This window comes from Ixodes scapularis, unplaced genomic scaffold (genome assembly GCF_016920785.2).
Source record: "Ixodes scapularis isolate PalLabHiFi unplaced genomic scaffold, ASM1692078v2 PGA_scaffold1__304_contigs__length_218370807, whole genome shotgun sequence".
Classification (NCBI taxonomy): Eukaryota; Metazoa; Arthropoda; class Arachnida; order Ixodida; family Ixodidae; genus Ixodes; species Ixodes scapularis.
Window position 1 is genome coordinate 182,907,458 of NW_024609846.1, and position 12,871 is coordinate 182,920,328.

Below are 12,871 nucleotides of genomic sequence, written 5' to 3' on the forward strand. Positions count from 1 at the left end.
CTCCAAAAGGACAGTATTGAGCGAATTCTGTATTTTGACCTCAAAGTAGAAATAAGCGCCAAGTTTCTTTCCAACTGTACTCGCACAGCTACTTTCCTACTACAAAATGCAGGAGGTGACCAAACTCTTGAGACAAAGCCAACAGGAAAAATATTTAACAAGGCAAAACTTTTGCTTCACTGCAAATATGCTACTGCTCACAAAAAATGGCAAAAAGAAAAACAAAAGGAAACTGTCTTTTAGTCCACTCTAAAAACAACAAAGAAAAGTACTGCACTCTAGCGGTCCAACACAGTACACTAGCTGCCGCACCAAGTGTCAGACTAGTCGTGTATTTAACTCTACCCACAAACATAGCACTGGAAGTACACGCACAATAAATTTTCTTTACGGTTGTCAGGAGAGGCCAAACGAAGGCTGCATCGAAATCCACGCATATGACCTCGATTGAATCATCCATGCTAGCATAAATAACAAGATCACAGTTCTTCACATCAAGAAGAACCATCCCCAGTTGCATCTGCCCATAGAAGGTGTGGCGCTTCTTTTGGCTGTAGGTGCCAGCTTCGTCAGTCTCCAGAAAATCACAGGTGGTCAAGAGTGCCTTTGCAGTCATCACCTCTCCCTTCTTGGGACATTTGATTTCGATCAATTTGCCTGGTCGTGCCCCCTCGAACACAGTACGCCATCAGGGGAGCAGCCGAGCCAGGGGTTTTGTGGCGAAACAACGAGTCCACATTTGAAAATGTTAACCTGTGGGATCTTCGCACACTCCTCCCGTGCCTTTGGCTCGTATCGTAGACCATGGGGTGTTGCGGCATTGCCACGGAATGATGGCTGCATTATGGACCACACATTCTTTTCCCAGTCTCCTAACTTGTAAGTAGAGAGGGGGTAGCATGTTGTTCCTGCAATAAAATGTAGCCAACAGGTGGTTCCTACACTCTCAACAAAAGGGTAGTCGTAGGGTACAACATTTGGGGTAGTCAGAAGCCATCACAGATATCGCTACCCCCCGCTTAGTAATACTAAAGACCGCATGGGTAGTCACGCGGCGTGCAATTAACAGGTAGTCACAGTGAGCATCCCCAAAAGCAACATGGCGGCTGGCAAGCGACAGTGGAGCAATACGAGTAAGGCCTAGCGAGCTGGACTGCTTTTTGCTAAAATACATTCTCAAGTGCGCACGCTCGTTCGCTGCCTTCCGTGGCAATAAAGCACTCCAAAACGCGCCCCGAAGCACCGGCACCGCACCTATTACGAGTAGGGGGTTTGTCCCGACTGCTTTCGCGCGGCCGGCTGCATTTACTTCGCGGCCAGAAAACATTCAAAGAGGGAATCGTATAGCGACAAATGAAATGATGTCTCTATTGAACAGAGAATCTGCTTGCTGTGCTTGCCGCAAGTGATCCGGCGTTTTCGGTTGACAGCGGCGAGGCGAGGCATCACCGATTCAAGCGACGTCGGTTCCGATCGTTCAACGCTCCTGCTCACCTGTTAGCGTTCGTTATCCTCTTTCAAGTCCCTGGTAATCCCCACCGCGTCTGTGCACACACTATTCACCGCACAGAACACCCATTCAACTGGCTATGGGACTGATCCCACTGGGACGAGAGGCCGAGAACCGAACCCTTTGTGGCTGCTCCGTGGAGCCATGGAGCGCCTCCATGTTTTTCACTCAAATAAGTAGACACATAAACGCGCGACTCCTTGAATTGGGCGGCGACACGTGCCACCTAACGGACAGCGCTCAAACTAAGACAAAAGAAACCAACAGTCATTGCTCCACACCACACTTCAACATACGCGACATACAGGCACCATACAATATTATACATGAACGCGTTCACACACAGCACAAGGTACAACATGAGATATTGACACTCTACATTCGTATACACACAACTAGTCGACACCACCAGCTTATATACTGCTGTATTTTCTGTGACCGATTAGGATGGTGACCACTGTCATATTTTGCATAAATACGAAAAGACTGTGCCAGATTTATCCGTATATAATATTTTTCCTCTACTTCCCTTATAAAAGCGCTAGTATCTCTAATGTAATCAATTGCAAATGTGAACTACAGGTTATAAATCAAATTGAATTGTCGCTACACGTCACGTTTTGATCAGTTTCGTTTTCTCGCTTGCTTACACTTCAAGTATACAGAAGCCTGTTTAATTAATTGTATTAAATATCGAAACCAATTTCTGCAATCACAACTTTCTGAGCACGCTGATGCATTTTCTTTTCTCTTTTTACATATCCGAATGACTTCAGCGGCGGTGGAGTAAATGTTGAGTACACTGAGCGCGCGCAGGTGATTCTAGCGAAGCCCGTCCTCCGGTCCTCCCCGAAGCGTTGTTTCAGTTTTCTTCTTTTCGCTACAATTGTTTCTGCTCAAGCGCGTGTCTTTCAAATATGCGTTCTATCCGCTCGCGCTCGCGCCAAGACACAGTGCAGAATTGCCGTTTTCGGGCCCGTGCCTTCACCTACAGCGAACGCGAAATACGTATGCTAAATTATCTGAAGCCTGGTTCAGACAGCTGCGTTTGACTGTGTTGCGGCAGCGATAAACCAGGACATCCCTGCTGCTTATATCGCGTGCCAAGACGATTCCTTGAATTGGATTCCACGCGTCATACGAAGCACAGATGTGCCGGTGAGTCGCTTTCGGTTCTCGACGCAACTCTGTCAAACGCATTCAAACGCAAGTGTCTGGACCGGCCTCAAGCATCAAAGAACGCCGAGAACATAGTTCTCTGCGCTGCACCTGCTGGCTTCTCCAGCAATACTTTTTCTAAAAAAAAAAAAACAAACAAGAATCTAAACCGAATAGCACGTGTATGTTTGCCAACGCCTTATTTTTGGAAATTTACTTGGAATCCTTTATATAGGTAAAAGGAACGCGTGCCGCAAGGCCTGAAATCCTAGTCCCCTTCAAAGTACTCCACCTTGGAGAACACACACTTGTTTGAAGCATTTTTTATCGAGTATGCTTGATGAAATGTGCGAAATGAGCCAGTGAAGGCGAATCATATATCCCAAGACAGAGAAATACTCAAATACACAGGCATGATCCCAGATATCTGTGTACGTTCGTCCTGTCCGGCCTCAGTCGTGGTGTTCAATGCTTCATACTTCACTGCACTTGAAAGCAAGAAAATTGGGTATGACAGGCGTGCAAGTTCGGCGGAACCGAGTGGGCCATTTGCAACTGATCTGCACGCAGAACTGACCGATCACACCTTTAATGAGAGCGCGCTCTTTACTGAACTGCACAATAAAAGACAAGAGTATTTCGTCCGGCGAACATTGCAGTCAACTCACGCCTGTGCGTAGCTTCCTGTGCTTTTCTAGAGATTTGGTTAAATTGCTCAAGCACAACGCCAGCTGCCAGCTGTTTACTAGCAGTACATGGTAAAACCCGCGACGGAACCAAAAAGGACAACCGCGATACTTTTTATCTGCGTCGGGTTTTAGTAGGTGCCTACCAAGGTTGCCTGTACTCTTTGGCATGTTTGTTTTCTGCCAGTTTAGGCAATCTGAGCCACACGCCTGTTTCGACCGGTTCAAATTTGAATAAATGGTAACCAACGGACAAAGAAAACAGGTTTCAAGTACTTTTTGAGATTTTTGAAGTGACTTTTACTAGTGAACGACTGCATGCACGTGAATGTTCAATTCAAGAGTTTATAAAACGTGACTACCCCATGCTTGTCACTTGCCAACAGGGTGGTAACGCTCAATGGCTCGAACCCAGTGGGTAATTAAGTAAGCCTGTGGGGTAGTTACAGCCGTCAAAACGCATGATGACTAGGGGGGTGCTCACTTTTTCTTAGAGCGTACCCAAGCAGCACGTTGTGAATGGGCCATCGCTGGCAAGTGTGCCAACCAGATTTTCGATGGCCCAAGCTTGGCCAAAATGCTCGGCAATAGCAGTGTTTTCGTCCTCGTCTGGTGACTTGCCATTCACTTTATGCCAGTCGCTGGCCATTCACTTTAGGCCAGTGACTGGCCATTCACTTAAGGCCAGTGACTGGCCATTCACCTTTGTCCAGTGGCTGGTCATTCACTTTAGCCCAGAGACTGGCCATTCACCTTTGGCCATGACTGGCCATTCACATTTGGCCAGTGACTGGTCATTCACTTTAGGCCAGTGACTTGCCATTCACCTTTGGCCAGTCACCTTCGGCCAGCCACTGGCCATTCACGTTTGGCCAGCCACTAGCCATTGACTTCCGGCCAGTCACTGGCCGAAAGTGGCTGTAGTTATACACTTAATACATAATTTATCACAGACTGCCAGAAAATTTAGGTGTTCCTCAGAAGACTGTCAAGAGTTTCGGGAGGTCAAGCCTGAGAACTCAACCCCAGAAACTTTTACATAGTAATGACACGCGAAGCTGCTGCAAGGCTGCTCAATATTTATTGAACTTTTTGGGTACTAAGTCTTACGACGCTGGTTGCGACCACCATTCCAGTCGTCGTGGGTTCAAGGATGGTGTGTTGTCCCACCATTAAGATCCCCCGGTAGTGCAGCAGTAAAAAAAATAAAAAGAAGTAACTTTAGGTGAAGGGACAATGCAACAATAGAGAGTTTTAGTAGATCGTTCCGATACCTCCGATAGCCCCGATAGCGATACTATGCATGCGCAAGGGAGGCGGTGGCGGAGTATCGGGTATCGTTATCGGAGTCTGGGGGGCGATCTACTAAAACTCTCTACTCTTCAGTTACAATATTTTTCACTTTACACAAGCTTACTGGCACTAATGGGAAAAAGAAGTCTTGAGTACACAGTAAAAGGTTTTACACACTTAAGGGTGTAAATCAGTTTGTCCCTGTGCTAACACCCTTATGGCGTTCAAGCAAGCACCCTTCATAAAGGGTGCTTGCTAACGCTTTTGGTAAAGGGTGCTTGGCATGAAATGGGCACCTGCTGGGGTGGCCCAGTGGATGCTGGGCCACCCCAGCCAATCTGGCGCCGGGAGAGTATCATGCGACGTTTTGGTTATGTGGAATACAAGGTCACATGACGCTCTCTCGACGCAGGATTGGCTGGTAGCGTCCGCCGCGCTCGGACGAAGGGTGAAATGAAGTATAGACCCCAGTGAAGATTTCATTGGAATGTGTTCAATACACATATCAGAACTTGTAAATTGTACAAAAATCATATATGGTATTGCATATTCCTATATTATTATTACATGATTTACAGCTTATCATGTTTACTGAACACATTTACACTTTTTTCACTTAGAAGAATTGCCACATCACCACATACGAGGCATGTGATAAAGAAATAATGAGTCACACTAAACACAACTCACTTCATGAAGTAATGCAAAAGAGCTCCTTGCAAGCCACATCATAACCCCGTCGGCAATTGACCTTTTTCAGAGTTTGGCCACGATCGTGGCGCGCCCTCGCGGGAATCCCTCGAAGCACTTTTCGTGGCTCCGGGACTGTCTCTCCGTCGTCCGCGCCAGGCGTGGCTTGTCTCCCGGTCTATGCGTTTGCGTGTGTTCTCTGGTGGCGTTGTTCCGTCCTTCCCCAATCTGAACGTGTCTTTCTGTCGTCGCTTCGCGTGCACATTTTCTTCGAAATGGCTGAGAACGACCTGGAGGATTAACAAAAGTCAATGTCTAGGATACAGAGGACCTCGTTCGTTTTTATACCTTCAGGGATGGATAGACCGCCGACGCCGCATCGGTTCTTACCATCTACTCGGAGTCACTTCATCGTCACTTCGGTATCGCGTCTTGCAAGCAACTAAAAAAGGGGTCTGCTTTCAAAGCAGAGTCACACAGTGTTATGTAAGGAAAGTAATGGTTACCAGCTTGGATACCGACCCAACCATCCACCTTGTGCGGAGCTTGTGAGCTCCGTTTATGAGGCCCGGTCACTACAAACAGCTGATTTTAACCATTCTGATGTTAGCCTGACACTGAGGCAGGAAAAGAGGAAGTTTCAAAGTAGAAGAAAAAGGAACAGTCGAGGATACGTCTCGACTGTTCCTTTTACTAGAGACGTATCCTCGACTGTTCCTTTTTCTTCTACTTTGAAACTTCCTCTTTTCCTGCCTCAGTCTCAGGCTAACATCAGAATGGTTAATTTCCACCAGCTCGCCTGCGCACTCACTACAATATCAGCTAATTTTACTCTCCTTGATCGCTTAATTTATTCAAGCTTATCGCGTCCGTCACTTTGCGGTCCGGCGTACCGCGCGAGGGCACGGGACATTGCCGTATTCGGGACTGCGTAAACAAACTCGGACGGTGCGAAATCCGGGCCGTCTTGATATCGCGAAAGATGGCCTGCACCGTCAAAAAGTAAGGAACGGTATGTTAGAAACAATCCATCTTTGAATTCGGCACGTTTACGAATTTTCGACAAAGTGGGCAGCAAACAGGGCAAACAGCATCAAGTTCACGGTTGGTTGCCAAGAAATTTCATCAAGGTTCTGTCTCCGTAAGGCTTAAATTCGTTTGGCTCGCTTTAAATGTTTTGCATGTCTTTTTTTTTTTCTTTTTTTTTTGACGTGGCAAGACGCGAATGTGTATAGCGCACGCCTGAAAATGGAAAGCTTTATGCTGTTATTTTTTAATTCAGTACCGTGTATGGCATGATTACGTCACACAACCTCGTTTGCACGTTTACTATCAACAAAAAAAGGTCAGGGTGCAGGCGAGCTGGTGTAAGTTGAATACATGAAAGCTTGATGGAACATCGAGGCCTCGATGTTCCATCAGAGGGACGGAAAGAGTACCTCTTTCAAGAAGTCCCGTATCCGGCCATGTCCTTGATGTTTTATCGTTTCATGTACTCGTATCTAATCAGCAACACGTTCATTTTCAATTATTAAACCTGAGACTGAGATAGGAAAAGAAAAACGCAAAGGAAAAACGGGCAGCGTCTCAGGAGACGTTGCCTGTCCTTTTTCTGTGTCCTTTTGCGTTTTCCTTTTCCTACCCCAGTTTCAGGTATATCATCCTGTTCACATTTACTGTATTTAAGTTAAAAGCAGAATGTCCCGCCGTCACATTGATGTTCCAGCCACTTGACACGGGGGAATCTCGTCATAGGCTTTTGAAAGCAGGGCAAAAACGGCGGAGTGTTTGACATCGGGTGCTTTCGTGCACCACCCGCGAAAGGCTACAAGAACTTTATAAAATCTGGCATTTTAACAATGTTTGCTTCTATTTGTGGAACCTTCTGCTACGCGGTGGTGAGGCATGACGAATATGAAACCAAGCCGGGAGAATACCGGAAGAGTCAAGCATAACCAACACTGTCTGAGCGACCGAGCGGGCGAGAGAGCCACCAAAAATGGCGCCTTTCCCTTCCTTTTCCTCTCTCAGAGTCGGCGCATGCGCCCAGCGACCTCTGGAAAAGGTCAACTGGGAAGTGCTACGGCACCCCCCTTTCTCGAACTCTAAGTGAGCAAGCAGAGGCCCCAAGCATCGCACTGCACGGCTGAACCATTGTGAACATGATGGTCTGCCACAAACGAAGCATGTAAAGCTTTCCTGTTTGGAGATCAAGTGACATGTTTTGTTTGTCTCAGAGGATTGCAGGCAACCCACGCTTCGCTTATCACTTGTCTCCTACGCGCATCTGGCTCAACTCACAAATCGCGCATTGTACCAAACGGTCCAAGAAGACGGAAAGGAAGGACTCCCCTCATTCTCGGACCCTCGTTCGTGCAACCGGAAACAGCCATTCTCCCCCTAGAAGATTAGCCCGTCGCTCAAAACTCGAACAAAAGTTGCTTTCCCCACTCCGTTGAGCCCTAAGCTGACAGTGTTGTGGAAGCTACGTGCTCCTTGGGCCAGCCCACGTGGGCCAGCCACAATCTCGTCACGCCACGGGTACTTCGAACGGCTCGGTTGTAACGCGCTGACGCTATTGACACCACCACAACGCTGCCAGCGCCACCAAGGGCAAAGCTGATAACCACGCCTGCCTTGCTACTCCACGAACGCGGGGAATCTTTTCTTTCTGACTTTGTTTGCGCCGGATATCCCATGACGCATCGCGCTCTCCGTTCGCTTCTCTTCGAGCGCTTGCTCGAGTGCACCGTTTGGAACGCAAAATATAGCCAATCGTTCAAAATACAAACGTGCGATTATGATTTATGGTTATTATCCCTCATACTTGATTTACTTCCGTACGAAATTTGAATATTTCCATTTTTGTTTCCGTACCCCTTTAAAGAACACAACTGTGATGATGATTTAATGAATGATGATGATGAAATAATTTTGACTAAAGAGAGTGACCACAAGGGTATACTGAAAGAATCACTAACAATGATGAAACCTAGAAATCTATTGTTGCCTTCCCTGTGTTCTGCCATTGAGTGGAAGAAGTTTCTTGGCCTATATTTTTGTTAGAAACAGGTGTGATGCGTCCGTCTGTTTTTTTTAAATCTTGATGTTGCGCATATTTTTTATTTCCTAGGTTGAAAGCTCCAGGCATTCCCTGTTGTTTGTTCAATCACATTTACCCAAATGTTAGTAGGTTGCTTTTTTATGTTTACTGTCCTTGGGTATGTCAGGGGTTCTGAACAGTAAAGCGCTGTAAAGCCCAGGAAGGAATTCCCTTTGTAAAGTGGTGGCAAGCAGAAGAGAAGTTGTAAAGACTGACTTCATGTCTTCTCCTGCGGTTTCTTTTTTGGGTCGCCTATTCATTTTTGCCCATTAATACTCAGCTGTGTTTGATACTTCTCTGCGTTTGTGTCATCCTTCAGAGAACCCGTCTTTAATAAATTATGTGCTTAGCCTGTTTAGCTAGCTTGCACCCTCCTTTTTGTTTTTGTCCATTAATAAATGACTGTAGGATTCAACTCCAAGCACGGTGTTAATGCATACTAATAAATAGCAGCATACTGATGATTGGACTAGTTAGTAGCAAATTATTGAAAAGAAATCATGAAGAATATGGGAACAGAGGATATGAACACAACACAGCGCTGTGTTGATCTCCTCCTTCTTGTCCGTGCCATTCACATTCCATGTTTTTAATAAAACATTTATTAATAATTTTCTGCTTGGTATCATCTGTATGGGGGGTTCATTGGAACGACCCATCTGCTATTTAATTCACTTTAGGGAAGCTCCCCCTTCTTCATGGTGCCATCGTTGAGGAAGTGCAAGGCGGGTGTCATTCTCACTCTTGTGGTTCAGTTCCCCAGGTTCCCATAGGTTTCAAGCTGCTAGCCAAATTGAGTCAGGCCTTCCAACCCTGCAGGAAATGTCAATTCCACTCTTTTAGACGTAGACACCCACATTTTGTGTGTACGTGAAAGAAGCTCTAACAGAGAGGAAACAAATTGATTGGCCTTTTTCTAATGCATCCTTTTCTTTTGCTGAGACAGGGTGTCTACGAAATTGCTTTTTTCAGATTCCCTGACTTTTCCAGGTTTTCCCTGACAGTATTAATTAAGTTCCCTGACCCATACAATAAAACAAAAACACGTGGCTATCCCTGCGTAGGTGCCATTAACATCACAAACCAATTTATTGATATCACACAACTAGGGAACAACCGCCATCTCACTCTACTGCTTCAAAGAGTCGATCTTATCCTGTAGTAGGGAAGCCTCAGCCTGCGCTTCGCTGATCAGCTTTTGCTTTTTTAGTTTGAGTTCGTTTATCAGAGTGCCCACTCTCTTTTTCTTTTTCTCCGCCTCTGCCGCTTCCAGTCTTTCTTGTTTTCTTTTCTGCAGCTCTACCTTCCACCGGATGTTGGCACCACGAACCATTTGCATCATTCTGCTTGTAATCTCAATCTTGGTCACACCACCTGCTGCCGACACCCCGTCATAGACTCTTCGTAGCTCGATCAGTGATTCTTCGTTGAGGTTCTCCACCAGACACTCCTTATTGACGGAAAAGCCCCTTTCCACAGCAGCATTGCCGTGGGAGAGGCAAAGAATGAGCTTGACAAATGACAGCAGCTCTGTGTGATTAGGTGAACAAAGCTCGTCTAGCCTGTGCTGCTTCCTGTCAAAGTTCTTTAGGCATGCCTGCGTAGAACTTAGCGAGCAGACTTGCACATAGGAACGGTGAGCTCGCTCTGCTTCAAGACCAGTCAGCCACTGGTGTTCCGTGAGCACTTCCAGTGTAATAGTCAGCCGTTTTTCACCAACCTCCACAAGCAATGCACAGGCTGGATCCAAGCGCGTAGCACCTTTCGTCAGCTTGTGCCTCAAAGGTGACCGCTCCATCACCTTTTGAGAACGCTTCTTCAGAAAATAAATGCACTCTTTCTTAAAGTTCAACACACTCAGCTGTGACGGCTTGGATATTTTTCTTAGTTCCATCTTGGCAGAAAACCCAATGTCAAAAGCTGGTGCAGAGATGATATTCTCGGGCTTCTCCACGTCAAGCTTAAGCAATTTGGAGAATGCGTCCACCCCGTTCAAAACTTCCTTTTTGACGATTCTTCCTAACAGCGACCGCAAAATGTTATCCAATGCAGTTGCGAGGAAAGGAAGCATCGGCTTGTCCGTTTGGAACTCTGCCAGAAATGGCTCCAGTTCCTCAGCAATGAACAACATGAAGGCCAGTTTCACGGGCAGCATCTGGTCATGTATTGCCTTTTCGACAGTGTATAGTAGCTGGTGCATGTTGGTGTCTTCTTTGTTTTCTTCGAGCTGTCCACATAGTCGAACAAGTTTGGAAGAATGTCAAGAGCCCTTGAAATCACTTTGGCGTTTTCAAGCCACCTCACTGAGCAAAACTTCAGAGGAAAGAGAGTGCTTTTTGTACAGTGAACATAATCTGCGCGACGTGCAGGCACACACTTGAAGAGGTTGTAGCTGCTGCGAAGAAACACCACCAAATCCCAACATGTCGCGGCATGGCCTGCTTTAAATGTACCGTTGACAACATGCAGCCCACAACTACCAATGTCCAGGATTTCGTAGCCCTGATCAGAGTATCGCACACTCTAAGAAAAAAGTTGGCCTCAAGGGACTAACGGCAGCATTTGGTCCTCTGAACTTCCAGTTGCTCCCCGTAAGGACCATCTGGTTCAAGCTAGGTACCGCGCGCAAAAGCTGGGGACTAACAGCGCTCGACTGGAACTAACCGATAGGCCTGCACGAGCAAAAGCATCCATTAGTCCCCCTCAGACAGGGTGCATCTGTAGGATTTAGTCCCCGAAGGCAAACGGAATGTTCGCCAGGAGGACGGATCATATTTCGCTCGTCTTGGGGATCGGCGAGACTCTGCCCAGCACGGCTGAAAGTGATGACAAAACTCGGACGAAACTAGCGAATTTGTTTAATGTGCCACGAACGTTCAGACATTACATGGTAGAGCTTCGCGCGTAGTTCGAATGCGAGTTAACGAAAGTGTTGACTCTACTTCACCCAACCATCTCGTCAAAAATAATCTCTTGACATTTCACAAGTCCCATTCACTTAACTTGCCTTCGCGCAAAAAAAAAATGAGCATTAATCCAAACGCAACACCTCCGAATACGAGCACTTTTTTTTTTCTTTAAATGAAACTTAAGAGTTCGTAGAAGACGCGCTTTCAACACCGGAGTCTCGCAGTCAGAATAAATGGTCACTTCACTCGCTAAAACTGAGTTACTAAGAACAGGTCGGGCCTCGTCTCTGCGTCTCCCCGTAACTAACCTTTCTTGGTAGTCCAATGTTGAACTCAAAATCCGCACTGACACACTTGATGCACGGCACGTTCCACTTAAACAGCACATTCAGGGGCAGTATCCAGACGACTTCATGCCATCGTCGTCGATGTTTCACATAACATTCCTGATGAACAACGGAGAACGAACCGCGCCCGGACGTCATTCATGACAACACCCTGCTAATACAAAACAAATGCGAAAAAAAAAGGCCCCCGAGAAAATTGAAGAGAGAGAGAGAGGGAGAGAAAACAAAAAAAGAAAAGCGTGCTTGCTTGTACGTCACTTGACCGGCGTGTTGAAAATGGCGAACATAATCCCTGGAGAAGGCGAACCTTCGACCTTCTCCCGTCCTTCGGGCATTGGTGTCGTGTCACGTGTGTCGTGTGTAGTGAAAGGGGGAAGAGAGATTTTCGGGGAAAAGAGATTTCCCTTCCCCTTCCCAGCAACCCCCTCCCCCGCATTCCTCGCTCCCGCAGGGGGCAGGGCAGATGGGCCAGAGAGGGTCCGTCGGGCAAATGGGAAGGGGTCTTTGTTTGAAAAGAACCTGTTTTAGTATAGCCTTCGTCAGGACTTAGAAGCTGGTCGTCTCCGATCATTGTGAAATCCGGTTTGGAATCGCGGTGCTGCAACGTTGCACTTGATCTGTTCTGAAGTCACAAGACAAGGGAACTCGATTAAGGTATGTCAAAGTACTTCTGTTTATGGTATTTTCACTAACTGCGGCGTCAGAAAGTGTTTTAGTTTGAGCGCGGACTCTAGCTTCCAAAGCACGCGCCATGCTCTATTCTTTTTGGCACTATGGTTGCTTATTTTGTTACGCAGCACAGAGACCTGATATTCAATCGTATCGAGCAAAACTCCAGTTCTACCGATCGCTTATTTTTTGTGTTTTGCAGACCCTGGCAGGATCGTTTTACCATAAAGGCCTCTTTACATATGCAGCTGAGAGCTACAAGCATAGCGCTGACCTAGCGCTAAACGCGTGCTGACGGGAGCTTTCACCAGCTGTGTATCACACCGTCAAAACTGTTGCTCATGGCAGACGAAAAGCAGCTCACGACACGTGAGCAGCTCTACTTCAGCGCTTCGCTGCGTGTGAGAACCGGCCTTAATGGAGACATTCATTCGGTTGTACAGACTTTCGCGTTGATGGCGGGAGCTCGTTCCGTCACTTTGAAGCATAGTTTGGGCACGCACACG

General features: G+C 46.7%; 1 pseudogene; it reads right to left on the minus strand.

Annotated features, from left to right (window-relative positions):
• Window positions 1-239: 239 nt before the first annotated feature.
• LOC115326233 overlaps window positions 240-12,871 on the minus strand; it is a 29,771-nt pseudogene continuing 17,139 nt past the window's right edge.